At 36.1% G+C, this 20377-nt stretch overlaps 1 long non-coding RNA gene across 1 annotated transcript; it reads left to right on the top strand.

Moving 5' to 3' along the window:
- Positions 1-13646: 13646 nt before the first annotated feature.
- Positions 13647-16812, top strand: LOC127543622 (uncharacterized). The gene is made up of 3 exons (XR_007949267.1): positions 13647-14679; positions 15594-15763; positions 16340-16812. It is a non-coding gene; the product is annotated as an uncharacterized LOC127543622 (long non-coding RNA).
- Positions 16813-20377: the final 3565 nt, after the last annotated feature.

Here is a 20377-nt window from a genome sequence, read left to right as displayed (position 1 = left end):
CAGCAGAGGAAAGGCACTACAACTAAGTAGAATTAGAAAAGGCTGCCTGCAAGAGGTAGGACTTTAGGAAGAATCTGAAGGAAGTCAGGCAAGCCAAGAGGTAGATATGAGGAGGGAGAACATTCCAGGCATGATGCTTAGCCAGAGAAAATGTCCAGAGCTTTGTGTCCGTGACAGTGAGGAAGTCAATGTCACTTAGAACAAAGAAGACATGGTAGATAAAGGTAAAAAAGTTATACTTTAGTGTAGTAGTGTTAGAAACACACTTTTTTTTTATTATAGCTTTTTATTTACAAGATATATGCATAGGTAATTTTTCAGCATTGACAGTTGCAAATCCTTTGGTTCCAACTTCCCTCCATCCCTTCCCCCAGATGGCAGGTTGACCAATACATGTTAAAGTATAAGTTAAATACGATATATGTATACATGTCCAAACAGTTATTTTGCTGTACAAAAAGAATAGGACTTTGAAATAGTGTACAATTAGCCTATGAAGGAAATCAAAACTGCAGATAGACAAAAAATATAGGGATTGGGAATTCTATATAGTGGTTCATAGTCATTTCCCAGAGACCTTTCCCTGGGTGTAGCTGGTTCAGTTCATTACTGCTCTTTTGGAACTGATTTGGTTCATCACATTGCTGGAGATGGCCACCTCCATCAGAATTAATCATCATATAGTATTGTTGTTGAAGTGTATAATGATCTCCTGATCCTGCTCATTTCACTCAGCATCATTCATGTAAGTCTCTCCAGGACTTTCTGAAATCACCCTGTTGGTCATTTCTTACAGAACAATAATATTTCATAACATTCATATACCACAATTTACTCAGCCATTCTCCAATTGATGGGCATCCACTCAGTTTCCAGTTTCTGGCCACTTTTACAAAGAGACATGCCACAAACATTCGTGCACATACAGGTCCCTTTCTCTTCTTTAAAATCTTTTTGGGATATAAGCCCAGTAGTAACATTGCTGGGTCAAAATAGAAACACACTCTTGACACTGAAAATCATACATTAAGGAAAATTCATTAAAGAAGAATGTTAAGGAATCATCTTAATGTTTCTGTATAGAAGCAGCTAAACTCATTTTAGGGAGCACTGAGCACAGAAGCGAGAGAAGCTTTATGCATGTAGCTAGCACAGTCCCTCCCTTCAAAGAACAGATTGGTTGATTCCCTTCTTGGTTACAATCTTTCTGATCTGCCCGCTATATGTTACACTCTAAATATGTATAAGAATGTCCCACCTCTCTCATCATACATCCTATGTTCAAAAATGGAGGAAAACTCCTGCTTAATAGGCTAACTGAATATTAGTACTGTTTAATATTCAGTTAGCCTATTAAGCAGGTGCAATAGTGATTTGGTCAGTTCAGTTCATTGACTCCAACTAGTTTGACCTGGATTGTCTATTATTTTAAGCTTGTGATTTTTCTCAAAAGCACCAGATTTTTTCTGATCGACTGAGTCCACCTGTGTCTTCCTAACTCCCTATTCCTTGTTTGCTCAGAGTTTCTGAGAGATTGAAACTTAGTTATTTTGTGGAATTTTCCTTTCTTAACTTTCCACATTTTGAAGACCTCTTGGTCAGGGGTACTCACTATCCTACACTACCTCAAAGTTTGCAACACTGTGGAAACCCAACTTCTCACTGTTTCTTACAGTAAGCTATGGAGTTAGATAGGTTATAAAGAGCTTTGAATGCCAGAGAGTTGTTCATGTAATCCTGAAGGTAAAAGAAAACCAAGAAAGTAGTGGGGTGTTGGGCACCAGGCGGCTACTTTGGAATAACATCCCACAGATTTGAACATTACCATGTATACTATCCCACATTCTGTAGAGAATTGTGGTAAATTTTCCCAATGGCATAAGAAGTATAACATGACCACCAGGTTAAAAAACATGTATTAGAGGGCCTCCAGATGTCTGGATGCCCTTTACTCTTTATTCTACAGGCATCCCCTTCTGTTTAGATGGATCTCAATTTAATAGCCCTGGAAGCCTGATATTATCCTCTGTGTACAAGCCCCGCAACCAGCCTCAATTTGAAGGCTGGAAGGGGTCCCCCACACAGCTCTATGGAAGGTAGGGCTGGCTTGGGGGACTAATGCCTTGGCTGCATCATGTAACTGCCTGGAGGAGGATGCCGGAAGGAATTGCTCTGACCCGCCTGAAGTGTGGAACACTATATTTGGGGACAGCCTGAATTATACCAAAGGCCACACATCTAATTGTGATATTTTTATATACAATTTTACGACCACTATTCTTGCTGCAGATCCATATGCCTTTTTAGTAGGTACTCGGGTTAACATTACCCACTTCTCTAATTCATCCATAGATATCTGGCAGATGGATGGGAATGATTGTTCCCTAAGAAATAACCTCCAGGATAACCCCGGTGGTTATGTGTTGATTGTGAAAAGACCCCTCTATGCCTTGCTACCGATCAAATCCGCCACCCCCTGGGTCCAATATCCCTCCAACCAACATTGGTGGAAGATTAGAGAGGCTTTTAAGAGAACAAGGTGGGATGGGTTTGAAGCGTTTCTTGGCATTGTGAATCTGGCATTATCCCTTTTTGAGGAGTTCCAGACACAGCAGCTCCAAGAACAGGGTGGGTACCTTGCCCCAGAGCTACAAACCTTCATGGTAAAAATGGCACAGGCTTGGACCTGTCAGGTTAACATTGATATCCACCTCCAACAAGAGATAAATGCCCTTGAAGAGGCCATAGAATGGCTGGGAAACGAACCGGCCCTACGGACTCTTTTGTCCTCGCTCCCATGTCACTATAAATACCAGCCGGTCTGTCTAACCCCATTACCCCTTAATTTGACCAATAGATCCTTCATAGCCAGCTGGGACTGTGTAAAAGACCACCTTAGAGGTGCCTTACTGGCTGCTAACGTAACTGAAGAAACTGAACAGCTTGCTCGCCCCATGGAGAAGATAGAGAAATTTGCCCTCTCTTCTGGACACTCTCTTCTGGAGCCTCTGATGATTTTATAGATTGACTTCAGCATCAGCAACTTCAATTGTCTCAGTGGGTCATACTATTGATATCTTCTGGACTCTGTTTTTTGGTTATCTTGCTTTGTATTCCCTGTCTCTTATGCTTGCTGTTGAATGTATTTCATACGTTTGCATTGCAACTTAAGGCTAACCTGATGTTTCCTCTCAAAGAAAGACAAGCCCCCTCTATACAAAAAGGGGGAGCTGCTGGGCCCTGAAACCTCCCATCCCACCTGTTTTCCATGACCCCTATAACACAATGCCTTGGCTAACAGTACAAACCAGGATGTGGTTGAGGCACCCGGATGTGTATTCTGCTGACAGGTGTGCTCTAGGTGTTCCAGCAAGAGAAACAAGTCACAAACAGTCATGCATCAAGTACCTGCCAAGAACAGGGCTAGCACTCCCTCCATTGGAAGGACTGTTGCTGAGGCACGTGACCTGGGGGAAATGGAGGCCGGTTAGGGGAAAGATATAAGGGACAAGGGATGAGGGATAAGGAGAGACATCAGGAGCTGTACCAAATAAAGTGTTCCTGCTGCAACCTCCATCAGGTGTGGTGACTGACTTTCTGGTCTCCTGTATTCGGACACCTGGGAAAAGTCTTAGAGGCAACTAGGTAAGGAAAGGTACCGCCCAATTAGGAATAGCCTAACAGTAGGGTACAGCATCGCTAAACCTTGCTTTAGGGAGATTACTTTGAGAGCAGAGTGAAGGGTACACCTGTCTGGGGTAAGACTTGCGGTAAGCAGATCAATCACCAAGCTATTTCTTCAATAGTAAAGGCATGAAGTAATAAGGGCCTGCACTGGGGTGATAGCAGTGTCAGTGGGGAGAAAGGCGCTTATATTGTTTGTCCTTCATCTTTGCTTTCAAATAGGACCATGACATCAGAAAGGTCCATTTCATGACTTGTAAGTGAATTGTATTTAAGTGAGGGAGGGGTGTATAAAGTCACCAGACTCACTTTTCCCTCCACAGCCATCTGGGTACAATGACAAGCTCAACTGGGGATGGTCTTGGATGCAAGAGATATTATGAAGGTAAAATTGACAAATCTTGTCAACAGAATGGATAGATAGGTAAGAGTGAGAGACAATAAAGAATGGATGAATTCTATGTTTCAAACTTGTATAATTGAGAAGATGGTGTTGCCATCTATAGTAATAGGGAAATGTGGAAACAAGGAAGAGTTGGAGGAAAAATAATAAGCTCAGTTTTGGACATGCTGTGTTTAAGATGTTTGCGCAACATATAATTTGAGATTTTTAATAGTTGGAGATGAAAGAGTGGAGTTCAGTAGAAGTATTACTACTGAATAAGTGTATTTGAAAATCATCAGTATAAAGATGATAATTGAATTCATGGGAGCTGATAAGATCACCAAGTGAAACAGTATAGATGGAAAGATAAGGGCCCAAGTTCTATCACTCACATTTAGCTGGTATGACTTAGCTGAAGATTCAGCAAAGGAGAGTGGTCAGATAGGTAGAAAGAGAGCCAGGAGAGAGAAAAAGGGTCCATATTTCCTCTTACAGTACCTACCTGACCTGGTTGTTATAAGGCTCTGATTAATTATACATGAGATTGCTTTGCAAACCATAAAGCACTATTAAGTATCCATTAACAGTATTTATCCTATTAATAACTGGTTTAATATATAGTTATTTGCATGTTTTCTCCTTTATTAGAATATGAGGTCTGAAGGCAGGGTCCATCTCTTGCCTTTATTTGTCTTTAGCAATTTAGCAGAGTGCCTGACATAGTAGACACTTAGTAATACACTTTTCCCTATGACTCACTAGACTTACCTACATCACAAAGACAGCACCTAGATCAACTTTCTAATCTCATGCTGTCTCTTAGGCCTTCATTAAGGCCTGTTACACTATATTTTGTCATGTTGGTATAAGAGTATTAACAAAATCTACTATAATATTCCAATTATTTCACTTTTAGATTATATTCCTTTCCTCACTTTTCTTGAAAAATTTAAAAGATTTTACCAAGCATATTTTCTCTTTTTGAAAAAACACAAACCAGAATAAACAAAGGAGAGTGTTCTTGTTAATTCATTAACTGAAAAAGAAAGAATAGAATTTTTAATGTAAATTTAAGGTAAAACATCAGCTCCCCCTACAGTCTTGCACAGTAATTTTATGAAGTCTTAATTGGTTTAGAAACTAGTTTTAATGCACACATTTTCTGTTCACTTAATACTGTGTTTTAAAATGGTACTCATCAATTTGCTGTGTTACCTAAGATATATTGTCTTGGGAGATCTGTTTTTTGAGATGCTCTACAAAAATGGAAGTCAAAAATCTTTTTTAAAAATTTAAAAATATGTTCTTTGCTAAATTAGTCATCTCGTTATGACAGAGAATGTTAAGGCAATCTTTATTCTTAGAAAAGTTTCTATCTTAATGTATGATTCAACTGAGATGTGGGAAATCCCAGGGCCTACAAAGTCTAAATTTAGTTGTCCCAACAATCACTCTGCTAATATAGATTTGAGATAGTTACAGGATCAAAGGAGCCACAATATGCAACATAAAATCAGGCTGGTATAGTGTTCTTAGAAAAGTTCTATGGTATTTGGTCAGTTCCAAAGCCTCTCTCTCTCTCTCTCTCTCTCTCTCTCTCTCTCTCTCTCTCTCTCTCTCTCTCTCTCTCTCTCCCTCTTTCTCTCTCTTTCTCTCTTTTCCCCCTTCTCTCTCTTCCCCCATCCCATCTTGTCCCTTTCCCCTCCACTCCAACTTCAATGAAGCTTGAGGGTCTTCCCCTCCCATATTTATTTATTTAAGTTTCCTTTGGGGGGAGGGGGGTTGTTTGTTTGTTTTGCTACAAGAAAGAGGCCATTCTTTGCCTCAATTGCTACTTTGCCTTAATAAGTTAATAATTACTGTGGTCTCTTTCAAACTTTGTTTAAAAAGACCAAAGTCTCCCACTGCCTCCAGGACCATCTTCAATTATCCTAATTTCTATCAAACCACTGGACCCAAATGGTTCTGGAGAGGAAAGTGAGGCAGGTGATCTTTCCCAGCCTTTCCTACTTAAATCCAATTCACTTGCACATTTCTCTGATGTCATGGTCCTCTTCAAGAATGAAGGACAAATAATAACTCTTTGATAGTTTTAGCTAATCTTGATAGAACCAAGAGAATATTTCATACAGTAACAGCAACTTTATTTATTTATCTATCTATTTATTCATTCACTCATTCATTCGTTTGCTTGTTTATTTTTGCTGAGGCAATTGGGAGTAAGTGACTTGCCAGAGTCACACAGCTAGGAAGTGTTAAGTGTCTTAGACCAGATTTGAACTCAAGTCCTCCTGACTTAAGGGCTGGTGCTCTAGCCACTTCACCAACTAGCTGCCCCTCAGTAATATTATTTTAAAAACAACTTTGAACAATAGGTTAATTTGACTATTACAAATATCCAAATTAACTATGAAGGACTTATGAAAAAAGATACTATCCACATTCACAGAAATAGCTGATAAGTAGAAGAGTATATAGAATAATTTTATACGCACACATATATGTATGTTTATATGTATATACATACATATATACATTTATTCATACATATATACATGCCTATTTGTGTTTAATGATAGCCATTTCTAGATTGGGAGAGGGGAGAAAAAATTTGCATAACTTTGTGGTATATTTAAAAGGAATAGTAAATTGTCCGTAATAGACCATAAGCAATTTCACCTGTAATCATCTTTTTAAAATTATATTATGTTATGGAAGTGCAAAGTTGTTTTTTGGTTTTTTTGTTTGTTTATTTGTTTTTTATTTTAAAGTTCTCCCTGGAACACATCAGCTCCTTTGCTCCCAACTGCTCAATCATAGTGAGAACTGTCTGGATTTGGAATGAACTTCTGAGGGTGACTATATACCAAAGTTCACACTTCATGTAATTACTTAACTTTCTATATTGTGCTCTATAGTGACTTTAGGGTCCAGAACATAAGAGCCAGGAGTAATCCATGGCACATAGTAATATGTGTTTCTGCTAAAGGGAATTTACAATTTAATCATTCCACATAGCTACTTCATTTGTTGCAAAGAAACATATCTGATTAATTAATAGATCTTAATGAATATCATTTTAACCTTTTTTTTTTTTTTGCAAGGCAGCAATTAAATAAAAATAGTCATTTTTATCTGTATGGTTCTCCTCCCCAGGCAATAAGTTAGAAGTCTACTTTTACTGCTCAAGTTTACCTTTAACACAGATCTCAAAAATCTGGAAACAAACTGGTCTTGTATTAGCTGCATGTTATAGAAACAGAATGTTTGGTTTAGACAAATATAGGTTTGAATCTCATTTCTGATAATTACTATATGATCATGGACTACTCATAGAATCATAGTTCTTTCTGGTATAACTACCTCTATGGTTGTTGTGAGATTCAAATTAACTATACATGAGAATTGTTTTGCAAATCATGAAGCATTAGTAAATAATGATTATGTATATAATTAACAGTTTTGATCCTAAATATAACTTGTTTGAATCTAGTTATCTGCATGTTGTTTCTCCCATTAGATTGTAAGCTCCATGAAGGCAAAGACCAATCTCTTTTTTTCTTTGTATACCCAGTACTTAAACCATGCCTAATCACTTAATAAATATTTATTAACTGACTCACTACTAATTTTGAAAGTTCCATTTTGGGGCTGAGCCAAATCTTTCAGTCATTACTTCTAAACATTATTTATATTCTGAAACACATTATCAGGTTAGCTTTCTGTGCCAATATTAAACTAGTGTACCAGTTGACAACTGAGATCACTTTTACTTTTAGAAACTATTCCCTCCCATCTATCATAGAAGCAGTATGGCAAAATCTTGGACCAACTGTAACATTCATTCAAATGATATGCTCTCTCTAGAATCAGAAAACTGAGAAACATCATTGACTTTGTCTCTAGGAATAGGAATTTTAGATTTTCCCCCCAGGCATGATTTAATTTTTTTAGCATTCAGTGAAATGTATTTATATTACCTAGGCCACAATAAGATTCTAATATATTTATAATAACTTATTAACACTAGGCTATTCTATATATATAATCACAGCTATACCACCACATAATGTTAAAATAACTAATAACATTTTGCCATAATGCCATTAATATACTATAACCAAACCTCTAAACATCACTGTAATTTTTTTCAGGCATTCACCCTATTATACAAACCAGATGGATGGCAACAATCCAAGATAACGTATGAGCTATAGTGATACTTTCTCTCTTGAGTGACAATCTTCTTAGAATGTTGCTTACTATGTGGACATAACCATTTCGGGGGGAGAGTTAACTACCCCCCATAATGTTTTGCTGAATCAAGTGAAAACATTAGATAGGTCTTTAATCTTAATTTTTCCTCTATGCTATCCTAAATGTATCATATTCTCTAAATGACCATATCAGGAAATTAATGTTACATTTAATAGAATTCAGTTAAGAGAACCATTCAGTCTCATACCCCTCTGCCCTTTAAAATGATAATTGGTTGATTTTATATTACTGCTAAACCATATTAGCAACATAATTCTTCACGTCTGCTCCAATTGGCCTCAAATGGTTTTCCAAATAGTTATAGAAAATGGTCTTAATGCCAATAAAAACAGAAGTGGGAACAGAAGGCATCTCTATCTTGTCGTTCCTGATATTGTAAAATTGTGAACTTAGCAAAGCACATGTACTCCTAACCCATGGAAGATCTTTAATTGCATAAAAGCATGGATAAAAGCTTTTAAATTGTACAAAATATACATATATAGTAATCCTGCCTGTCAAATTATAGATTAAATCCAAATGCCTGGAATGAACTCTCTCCTAATCCAATCTGGATATTCTAAAATCCCTAGGTATCTTCATGGTTCAGATGATGCTCCCAGAAATCAACTCCTCTGGGAAGCTATTCTTGATCACTGTTAATTTTCTTTTGCCCTTTCATAGGTTACCATGTAGATGCTTACTTATTTATATTTTATAACTGCCTTCCTTTCCAAAAATGTATATTTCTTTTAGGCTGACAGTTTTATTTTGTTTTGTTTTTTATCTTTTTAGTCTTCACTTCTGGTACAGTTCCTGCCATATAGTAAACATTTAATAAATGATGATTGCATTGGAATAGATCAAATTCTAATTTTAAAATGATGCTCCATTGCACTCTAAGTCTCTTCTCTGCATGAAGAGAATATTTTTTGAAGTGATGCTCTCATTTTGTTCATTATATTTATTTTAATTTATGCTTTGTAATACAGTCACATTGGCCTAGTAATTTTCTTTAGGCTTAAGAAACCTATAGCCTAAATGAGCTGAGTATAATCATTGCTTCCCATGGTTCCAGAACAATTCAGTTAAGTCACTTGGTCTTTCACATTACTCCTAGACATTTCTAGTAGTATGTTATAGATATGAAATTCAGTGAAGTAACAAAAAATTTTTCTCATATTATAAAGACTCAGTGTAGCTGAGGTTTCTTTGTATTGTTATTTGAGTTTGCTGGATATTTAACTAAGAATTTCTATGGTAGCTACAAGATCTCTGAACTGTTTCTTAGGCTTTCTTCCAGCAATCTCAGCTCTTTGAAATACAGTCACTAACAAAGACTGAAGTAGTAGTTTTTGTTGTTTTTATATGAAATTTCTTAAGGAGGATCATAACATCAGGGAGGTAATGCCATCATGACATGCAAATGAATTTGGATTTGAGTGAGAGAGGACTGAAAAAGAGTATTTGTTGCTTTTATATGAAATTTATATAAATGTCACAAGGCTTATGTACCAAAGCATATTAGTCATACAAGAGCCCTTCAGCCTTTCACTCACAACCTAATTGTTCTTATTTCATATGCAGTAATAGTGGCCTGGTACAAGACAGAGTCATAGATTTATGCCTGGAAGGGACTTGAAATGTTTTCTAAAACAAGTCATTCATCTTATACGTGAGAAAATTGAAAGATTGACAATGTCACATATGCAGTAAGTGGCAAAAATCAACCCATGTCACCTGAACTCCAAATTCAGGGTACTTTCCAATCTACTACACGCTCCTCCCCCACCCCCGTCTTTTATTCTGTGCTCTTTTTAAATGTTCAGCTACACCTCTTATAATATCAGTGTATGGAAAAGAAGGTTAGGGAGGGGCAGCTTTACTTGTAGTTTAAGAAAAAATTAAAAAAAAAAACTCTTAACAAGTTTGTAAGTAATCAAAAAGAATGAACAAACCAGAACTATGTGATACAGAAACAAACAGGCTCAAAGAGGTCTTCTGATTTTCAATCTAGTTGTCTATCCATCTTACCATATTTATTACAATGACCATGAGTTATTAAGAAACCTAAATTGTTCGAAAATTTTGGAATTATTGCTTTGAAACTGATCTCCATCATGCAAGCTTTCTATTGATACACAGTAAAATCCCTCTAAGTCATGGCATCTTGTTCTTTTAGCATACAGGTCTTTCCATAAACCCTCCAGAAAAGATTTATGCAAGTTGCTATAGGCTTTCTTCTGCTTTAAAAAAAATAGTGGTACCATAGCAGCACTCAATTACTGATCTGCCATCATTTGCTCTTGTTAAATGACCATGCTATTTTATTTTCCCAGACTGTTTAGGCTTCCCTAGCTTGCTCTGTTTTGTTACCCTTTATATTCTATATTATGGAACCTCTGTTGTATCAATAAACAATTACTTAGTTTTTGAGGATACCCTGTATTAAATCTGTTCTTTTATCTTTCCACCTTTTCACAGACACAGGAATTTTGCTCCTTCCAAAAGGAGCATTGTATTCCTTTCTGACTACACTGAATGCTTATTCTCTTTTTTTTTCCTTTATTTTTTTTAAATCAAAGCTTTTTATTTTCAAAACATATGCATAGATAATTTTTAACATTCACTCTTGCAAAACTTTATGTTCCAATTTTTCTCCTTTCCTTCTCCCCATTCCCTCCCCTAGATGGCAAGTAATCCAATATATGTTAAACATGCAGTTCTTCTATACAGATTAATACAATTATCATACTGCACAAGAAAAATCAGATAAAAAAAGAAAAAATGAAAGGAAAACAAAATGCAAGCAAACAACAACAAAAAGGTGAAAATAGCATGTTGTGATCCACACTCAGTCCCCACATCTCTCTTAGATATTTATTCTCTATCTCTGATATATCAGCCTAGGAGAGGGAATAGGAGTAGTTCTTGTTCATCTCTCCTTCCAACTCTTCCTTTCTCTACATCCATTATTTTCTATTTCTCTATGCAAGTACTGGTTTGGGTCTTCGTCTCTATTCAAACTACTTCCTAAAATTTGGGGACAGAAGCATTTCATTGAGAATTAGAAGAGAGAGTTTAAATCCTGGCTCTGATGCTTACTATCTGTGAAATCTTGGGCAAATCATTTAACCTTTTTTTAGTTTTCACTTCTTAAATGACCACAGATGTCCTTTTCAGTTTTAAATCTATTATTGTAAGATCCCATCATATGATATTGTCCCCTCAAATAGGTCAATAAATATACAGTTCCTATTAATCATTTTGATCTCCAACTTTGACTCTACCTTAGTCCATACCAAATTGTTACGTAAACAATCCTATCATCTTCCTTAACTGTTTGGTCTGCAAAGTTCCAAACCCTTGGTCTTTCCAACCAAAACCCCTATCTTTCCATCACCTTTTTTACTCTTTCCCTGTACCTATCCTCTTCACAACCTCAAGTCATTCAACTTCTCTCTTGTCCCATAACCTACTTTTCTGTCTCTCTTTTCACCTTTTTCCCTTCAAAACATAACTCTAAACTAACAAGTTAAATTTGGAACTATCCCTATGACTATTTATGGCTTTTCCCCTATCCTTTAACTATTCTTATCTTTATAAACCCAAGCTTTGGGTTATCTCCATCAAACATCTTTTCTGTTTCTAATTCTGTGTTAATGAATGCCACTGGAGGAAAACATACAACTATTCTGTTTTGCTTCACTAAAAGAAATGTCTATTATTTTATATTAATTGAGCTTTCACTGATATAGAACAATCCTTTCCTCTTCTCTGATTGAATTCTATGGTCCTTCCTCTAGTTGATTCTTTTCTCCTTGAGTTATCTACAGCAACTTTCCCCAATCCCTCTGAGTAAAGTGCAAATTTTCTCATTCTTCACCAAGAAAATAGAAACCATCAATCATGAACTTCCTCTTCTCCCCATTTCTATCCCTCAAATCCCTCAAAATAAATCTCTTTGCTTCTACTAAGCTAGACCATCATCAGGAAATATGAAATGACAACAGACTCTGTTGTTCATAACTCAAGGGTATATTAAAATTATCCTTTATTATAAGTGACTAGTTAAGATATATGCATATTTAAATATATATATATATATGTGTACCTGTGTATACATGTGTATTCATGTCTATATAATAAATCAGTTATGGGAATCATCCATCTAAACTCATGTCATGGTCTGGACAATACTAATTTTTATCCACTAATTTTTTTTCTTTGTGTGACTAGATAAATTGAACTTTTGTAAATGATTGTGGATAATATTTAGGAAACTCTATAATGCTCTGGAGCTTGTTTTAATATTATCTCTAATTACACAGTATAAGATTTTGCTCTCCATTAAGGACAATTCAGTTGTATTCCCATTCTATCACTTGTCTTCAGTTTGTCCTTGTCTAATGGCTGCTTCCCTACTTCTACAGACATGCCTGTGTCTCCTCCATCTCCAAAAAATCCTTCACTGAATCCATTTGTCCAGTTAGTTATCTTCTTATATCTCTCCTCCCTTCTGTGGCTAACCTCTTTGAGAAGGAGGTTTATAATATATTGTATCTAGGATATACTGCAACATATCCAACATATATAGGATTGCTTGCCATCTAGAGGAGGGGGTGAAGAGAGGGAGGGGAAAAATCAGAACAGAAACGAGTGCAAGGGATAATGTTGTAAAAAAATTACCCTGGCATGGATTCTATCAATATAAAGTTATTATTAAATAAAATAAAATAAAATAAAATATTTTTAAAAAGAAGAAAAAAAAAGAGAGAAAAAGAGGTTTATAGTTTTTCTCCTTCCTTTCCTAATACTCTTTTGCTATCAACAATCTGTATTTTGACTTTATTTAATGGAATAAACTGAGTGAAGACCTCTCATAAGAATGTGGCCCCAACCAATGCCCTAATTATAACTTGAAACTTTGCAATAACCAGTTGAATATAGCTAAAAGCTGCAGGTATTCGATTATCTTAAATAAACAAATATTTCCCTCCTGTCTCCCCGAACCTGCACAAATTTTCATTAGCATTTAAGTGGTTAATATGGTAAAGTGTGTCCTGAGGTTGATAAGTCTCTGAGTAAATTAGAACTCACTGGTCAATGTGAGAAAAGGTCACAGGGAGATAGAAGGTTCTGCATTAGGGTCTATATAGTTCTCTGTTTGCAGCTTGTGCTTTGCAACCCTAGTCTGTTGGGAATTGTCCTTTTTCAGGAGATTGTAATAAATACTTTTTTGCTTTTTACTCTGAGAATGTATAATTTTAATTTGGGTAAGGCTAGCTATCCCACACATTATCATTCAACCAAAATTGCTCTCTCCCAAGTTACTAATGAACTCTTAAATGACTAATCTAATGCCTTTTCTCAATCCCCATCCTGCTTGATTTCTATGTAGCTTTTGATATGACCACTGGCTTCTCCTCAGATTACTCTCTTCAGTTTTTGTGATACTATGTTCTTGGCTTTCCTCCTATCTATCTGACTTCTTTTTAGCTGAATCTTTTATCTAGGTCTTGACTGCTAACTGTGAATGTCCCAGGAGGCTCTACCATGGACTCTTTTGTCTTCTCCTCCATACTTTTTCATTTTTTGGTATTCATCAACTCCCACTGATGGGTTCAATTATCATTTCTAGTAATATAATTCTTAAATCTATTGACTAGCCCTAATCTCTCTACTGACCTACAATCCCACACCTTAAACTGCCTATGAAATACCTATAGACAACTTAAATTCAACATATACAAAACTAAGCTAATTATCTTGCCTCCCTCTCCCCAAAACGTCTTCCTTCTATATTCCCTATTGCTGTTAAAAGCATCATCAGGGTCACAATCTGGCTGTCATCCTCTACACCACCCCCACATCACAATATTGTGAAGGACTGCCAGTTCACCTTCCTACAATCTCTCACAAAGGTCCCTTTCTCTCATAAGACACTCATACCAGTCACCTCATGCTTGGACGATTGCAATAATTTGCTGGTTGATCTCCTTGCCTCAATTATCTCTATACAATTCATCCACTGCTTAGCTGTCAAAATGAACTTCTTAAACTACAGATCTGATGATATTGACCCCTCTACTCAATAAACTCCAATGGCCCAATCAAATATAATATTTTCTTTGATGTTTAAAGCCCTCATTAATCTGCTGGTCGCTGCTTCCTTTCCAGGCTTCTTATCCATAATACTCCTGAATGTATTTTGTATCCATAACACTGGTCGTTCCTCAAACAGGACAAGATATATCTCGGCTCAGAGCATTTTCACTGACAATTTCCATTCCTGGAAAGATCTTCCTCCTCTTCTTTACATCATGGTTTCCTTGGCTTTCTTCAAGTTCCAGGTAAAATCCCATTTTCTACAGGAAGTCTTTTCCAATCCCCCTTTCTTCTAATGCCTTCCTTCTGTTGATTGTTTCCAATATCCTGTATATATATTATTTCTACATAGTTATTTATATGTTGTTTCCCCCATTAAATCTTGAGAGCTAATGGGACTTTTTGTATTTCTAGAGCTTAACACAATACCTGGGATAATTAAGGGTTTAATAAATGTTTATTGACTGACTAATTAAAGTGCTAGGGGTTCTTTTGAAAACCTGTGAAATCAGCCCTATTTCCTGGGATTCTGAACCTAAGGGCAAGGAATAGTTTCACAATTCTGTGAGCTCATTCTGTGTTTGCCCCAGAGAAAACAGACAAATGAGCTCGTTTTCATTTATACCTAGAACTCTTGAGTAAAATAGTTTGAAAAGGGTAGTTGAAAATAGAAAGGTGGTTGCTCTGTTAGGCGAAATGTATATATTTCCTGCTAAGGAGGAAATTACTATGGGGGAAAAAAAGAAAAAGAGAGAGACACACATTCACTTTACATATCACAAGAATTAATTTGCCTTGAAGAATATGGCCTCAGTCCTAGATTCTTATATAGAATTGGTTATTTATGCAACTACTGCATCTCACATTCTACTAACTGAGACCTTTTGAACATTTCTAAAAAACCTTTCTCTTCTTCTAAAGTTCTCCTAGCAATAAATTATCCTGTCAGGTTTCTATAATTCCATGCCTGCCTTATGAAGCATTTATGCAATAAATTCTAAATCAGTAAATGAAATTCCATTAGAATCTGCCAAATTTCCATCTAAACAGAATAAGCCACTTTACATATGCAGAAGAAAATGACTAAGCAGCTCAATTTCCTCTACTTTGTGTTTTGAAGAATGCTTTCTAATCAATCCTATGCCCTTTTTTACTTCAGGGAAAAATACCTGTTGGTTAGAATGTCATGAAGTTTCACATTTTAGGCTTAATCCTGAAGTAGGGAAACAGCAATCCTCCCTTCAATTGAGTGTCCAAGTAGCACTTGTTGAGAGATGAATCTTCACAGGTCCATCCCTACCTGGATCACATCCTGGACTGCAATATAAGGTAAATAATATGTGGTGACCTTTACACATTAGAAGTAGGAAAATTCTTCTTAATATTGGGTATCTTTGATAATATCCCACTTCCTCTCTTAACTGATAAAAGGGAGGAATAAAGCTTATTAAATCATGAAATTCTCATCATTTGGAAGGATTTTATGAAGAACATCCATCAGAATCACACAGAAAAATAGGACTTGGAAGGTTTGCATTTGTGGAAAGAGTTCCTAGATCAATCAAACTGAAAATTCATCAAGGAATAGTAACTTAGTGTTTTAATTCCTCTCCTTCCTTGTTGTTGCAGATAAAACATCCCAGAACTTAGCATATTAGAAGCAGTATATGCTTTCCATCATACAGCACCAGTACTTTGGGTCATAGGATTTAGAGCTGGAAAAAATTTGAGAATTGTTAACTATTATTAAGCATCCTCCTAATAGATCTCATTTCATCCTTATAATCTTCCAATAAAGGTTTTCCTCCCTTCCCTCTGATGTGTTTGAAGTGACACTGGGTTGTCAGAGGTTCCTAATATTTAGAATTAGAAGGAATTTTCAAGTCCTTTTTTTTCATTCTACAGATGAGGAAAATTGAAGTCCAAAGAAGCTAAGAGATTTGCTTAAACTCATAGGAGAGACAAATAGCAGATCTGGAATCCCAGGACATCTGGTACCAAATTTAGTACTTTTTTTACTATGGTATATTGCAAAGGATCTAGTTTATGGAAGCAGAATACACATTTTACCAAGTACTACTACACTAGAAGGCTTCTAATATGGACTATGGTGTCATAGATTTAGAGTTCCCAATATAATGAATATTAGGCATTTAAAGGACCAGTATAAATGCAGAGAAGCTCATCACCACCTGGTGATCAAATTTTTAGTCACAAAAACTCAGGAAGACTAAAGGTGTAAAGGGGCTATGATTAACACTAATGAATGGAAGGAGTTCTCCTATCAATGAAGTCCTGGGATTTCTAAAATACAAAATCAGAGTTCTTGTAATTCTATGAGGGATAGATGGCTGTTTTGTATTCAATAAAATGTATAAAGACAATAAAACTTTTCTTCTTTCATTTAGTAAAAACATTGAAGACTCTATCATTCAGCTAGTAATCTCCTTTGCTCTTTTAGGAATGTTAACTTAGTACACATAAAATATAGTACTGAACATTTGCAAGACATAAGACACAGAAAGTGTATATGTTATATTGTCAAGCTTAATTAGGAATATTAGCACTTCTGTCCTTAATACTTTTTATTAACATTCATCTTTGGGAAACACACTTGAGTTCTTTTTATTATGAATTTTAGATTTTAAAAGTCAAATAAAATGAAGTCAATTCTTCCCACAGAACTAGATAAGTATGACCATCCTTTCCCATGCGCACACACACATACACACACACACACACACACACACACACACACACACAGAGTTACTATAAATACATATTTTATATACAAGAATTGTAATTCCTATGGTTAAAGTTTCACTAAAAGCCTATGACTTTTTAAATTAAAGCATGTTTTTATTTAATGCAAAAAAGTTTTTCTTTATTTTCTAATTCAAAGTATACAAAAAATAAACATTTATCCCCATTTTAAAAATTATAAATGCTATTTGATTTCTTCCTTAGAAAAATGTACACCCTTTCTCCAAAATTCTATCTTAATAACCAACAAGACTAAGAACAGGTGTTAACTAAACAAGGACCTTATGGTTACAGACAGAAACAAGATTTAATTTTTAGACAATGGATCAGTCAGTAAATCTTTTATATGTCAGAACTATGCTCCAGAAGACAGGCTTCCTAGTTATATGTCTAAAATAGATTTTGGGTCCCTAGATTCCCAAACATTATGGTATATAGAAGATTCCATTAATTAATTATTAGTAGATGGTGGTATTTGAAACTATTACTCAAATTATTCATAACCACAGGCTCTCTAAAAGGAAAAAAAAAAATTGTGCGAAAGTCGAAAAGCAATATTCCCCTGGGGTCTTTATTTTCTACTGACACCAATAGGACACATCTTCTACAAAGTAGAAAAATACAGCTGAAAAATGTGACCTTGTCTGTAGGGATTTCATCACTATATCCTCTCAGGTTGGATTTTCACATGAAATGTATAAAAGGAAGAGGTAAGAGCTCTGGGGGATCTTATCTTGGGGAAAGAAGGGGAGATAGCCCTGGAGAGTGGCAGAAGATAGAAGTTGTTTTCTGAGAAGCAGGAACTTCTGGAAATTTTATTAAAGAGAGATAGAAGTAAGAAAATATCAGTGAGTAGGGAGATAGTAAAGGGCAATTAGGGCTTTGACTAATTATTTTCTGATGGGATCTTTCACAGAGATTTGTGACTTGGTACTTTTTGACTTACTCAAGTTTCTAGGAATAGCAAGACAAGGAGGAGATATAGAGAATGCATCTGATCATATAGGCACATTGCCCAAAGAGGAGAGCAATGAAATATCCTACAAATACAGTACTAATTACTTTAACCCTCTCTACTGGAAGGCAGAGCAGGTTAGATTTTACCATTTCCCCAGGGCTCTTTGGAACCCTCAAGAGAGTTTGAGGTATCTGTTGTTCCAGCTTCATTCTCAAAGAGAATGAAAATGTTATCACTGTTGGGGGTCAAGATACAAGGTTGTCCAACAGTGGTTGATCAGACTAATACAAGCTTGGAAGGTTTTACTACAGGTAGGATGCAAATTGTCCATTTGAATATTTGAAATGGAGATGTGTTTCAATTTGTGCATTTCATATTTCTTTTGAGCTAATGAGATTTTTCTTTGCTCACAAAGTACAGCACCTTCTTTGATGTAAGCATGCCATTGTCTTGTGCCGGTGTCTCCTATGTCTTGATTTGAATTAATTTCCCATGAAATGATTTGATTTGTCTCCCATATCTTGATTTGAATTGATCTCCCATGAATTGATTTCAAAATTTTTCAGTGACCTTGAGAGTCCTTCTACTGCTTCTTCTGATCTCCATATGACTACTTGCCTTATGTAAATTCTCCACAAAATAGTGTTTTAGGTAAAGATATATTGGACATTCCAAAACTGTGGCCAGTTCATTGGAGTTAGAGTCTCTATAATTAAGTCTTGAATGCTTGGTGGTACAGCTTGAGAAAGCTTTTCATTGTCTGATACCTTATCTTGTCAGGTGATCTTCAGAATCTCCCTAAGACAATTAAAAATTCAGTTTCCGCCATGGCCAGGCTTCAGAGGCATAAAACAATGAGGTCAACACAATGGCTCTGTAGACTTTTCAGTTTGATAGACAATTCTTTCCCACACTTTTCATCAAAGCCTCCCAAACACTAAACTAGCTCTGTCAATGTCTGTGTCAACCTTATCATCTATGTATACATCCTTGTAAAGTATAATTTCCAATTGAACTTCTCCATAGCAATCAAAATATTTTTATTTATGGTAACCAAGGGTCATGGTGCTAACTTGTATAGAACTACTCTTTTCTCAGTGTTTAGGCATTCTGCAAATGGTTCCAGTCCCCAGCAGTAGTGTTACTCCAATTGTAATGCCAGAGAAATTGAGGCAAGATAGAGATTAGAGAGCTTTTAATATTTTATTTGAAAGGGAGAGATTTACTGGGACCAAATGGATATATGGTTTGGTCCCAGGGCTTAATGAGACTATCATCTCCAAGAATCCAGCAAACAATGTGAGTTCTCCATGACATATTTATACACAGTAGCTAAACAAAGGCAGGGGGATGGAATCCAAACTCTGGTGAGCGGGAATCTCCAGGCAGGAGTCATCAATCCAGTTCTAACAGGTTAGAGGGTAGGACATAAATTCTAAAAAACTGGGAAGTAAGATAGTGTCTGGCTAGAGATAAAAAGTCTGGACTCCCCCTTTTTGAGTTTACACATTGACAATTTATAACCTCTGAGTCATACCAGTCTTAATGAAGCAGAGAGGGGGTTTGCAACTAAGAGGATTGAGGCAGAACAATTAAGGAAACTGAGGCAGGAAAATTAGGGAAACTGAGGCAGAACAATAAAAGAGAATTGAGGCACAACACAATTATAGTGGGTCTCCTGTAGCCCAGGTCTATTTAGTCATTGAGAATCAGGTTAGATTTTATAAAAGAATATTTATTTCAAAATATGTAACTTACTACCCAATAGATGCGAAGCATAATTTTTCCCTCCATTATAACTACCAACTCAGACTGGGGTGGGGATTAAGTTCACAGTTTAGCTCAGTTTCTATAGTCATTGTTCCAAATCCCAATCTCCTCCAGAATAGACTTGTAGGCACACTGGATTCTGTGGGTTTCCCTGACTGGCTATCCCATTCCAACTACAATCCTGACTCCAAGATTACCAGGGCTTAAATTTTGGTCATCTGGGAATTACTCTTAAGTACAGAAAACTGAGAAAGACAATTATCAGAGCCAAGAGAGAAGAGAGAATAGAAGAAGAAAATCCTCCTTCTCTTATCATTTAAGTTCATGGTGCTCCCAATGAAGGAGTGCTCAGGAAGGAGTATCCAGGAAAAAGCAGATGTCAAAAGCACAAGCCAGAAAGCATGGCAGAAAAAGAGCAATCATCTAGTCACAACAGTTTTTAAGACATAAAA

Source organism: Antechinus flavipes, chromosome 1 (genome assembly GCF_016432865.1).
Source record: "Antechinus flavipes isolate AdamAnt ecotype Samford, QLD, Australia chromosome 1, AdamAnt_v2, whole genome shotgun sequence".
In the NCBI taxonomy this organism is placed as follows: Eukaryota; Metazoa; Chordata; class Mammalia; order Dasyuromorphia; family Dasyuridae; genus Antechinus; species Antechinus flavipes.
Note: the sequence above shows the minus strand (reverse complement) of the source record. Positions and strands in the feature narration are given on the sequence as shown.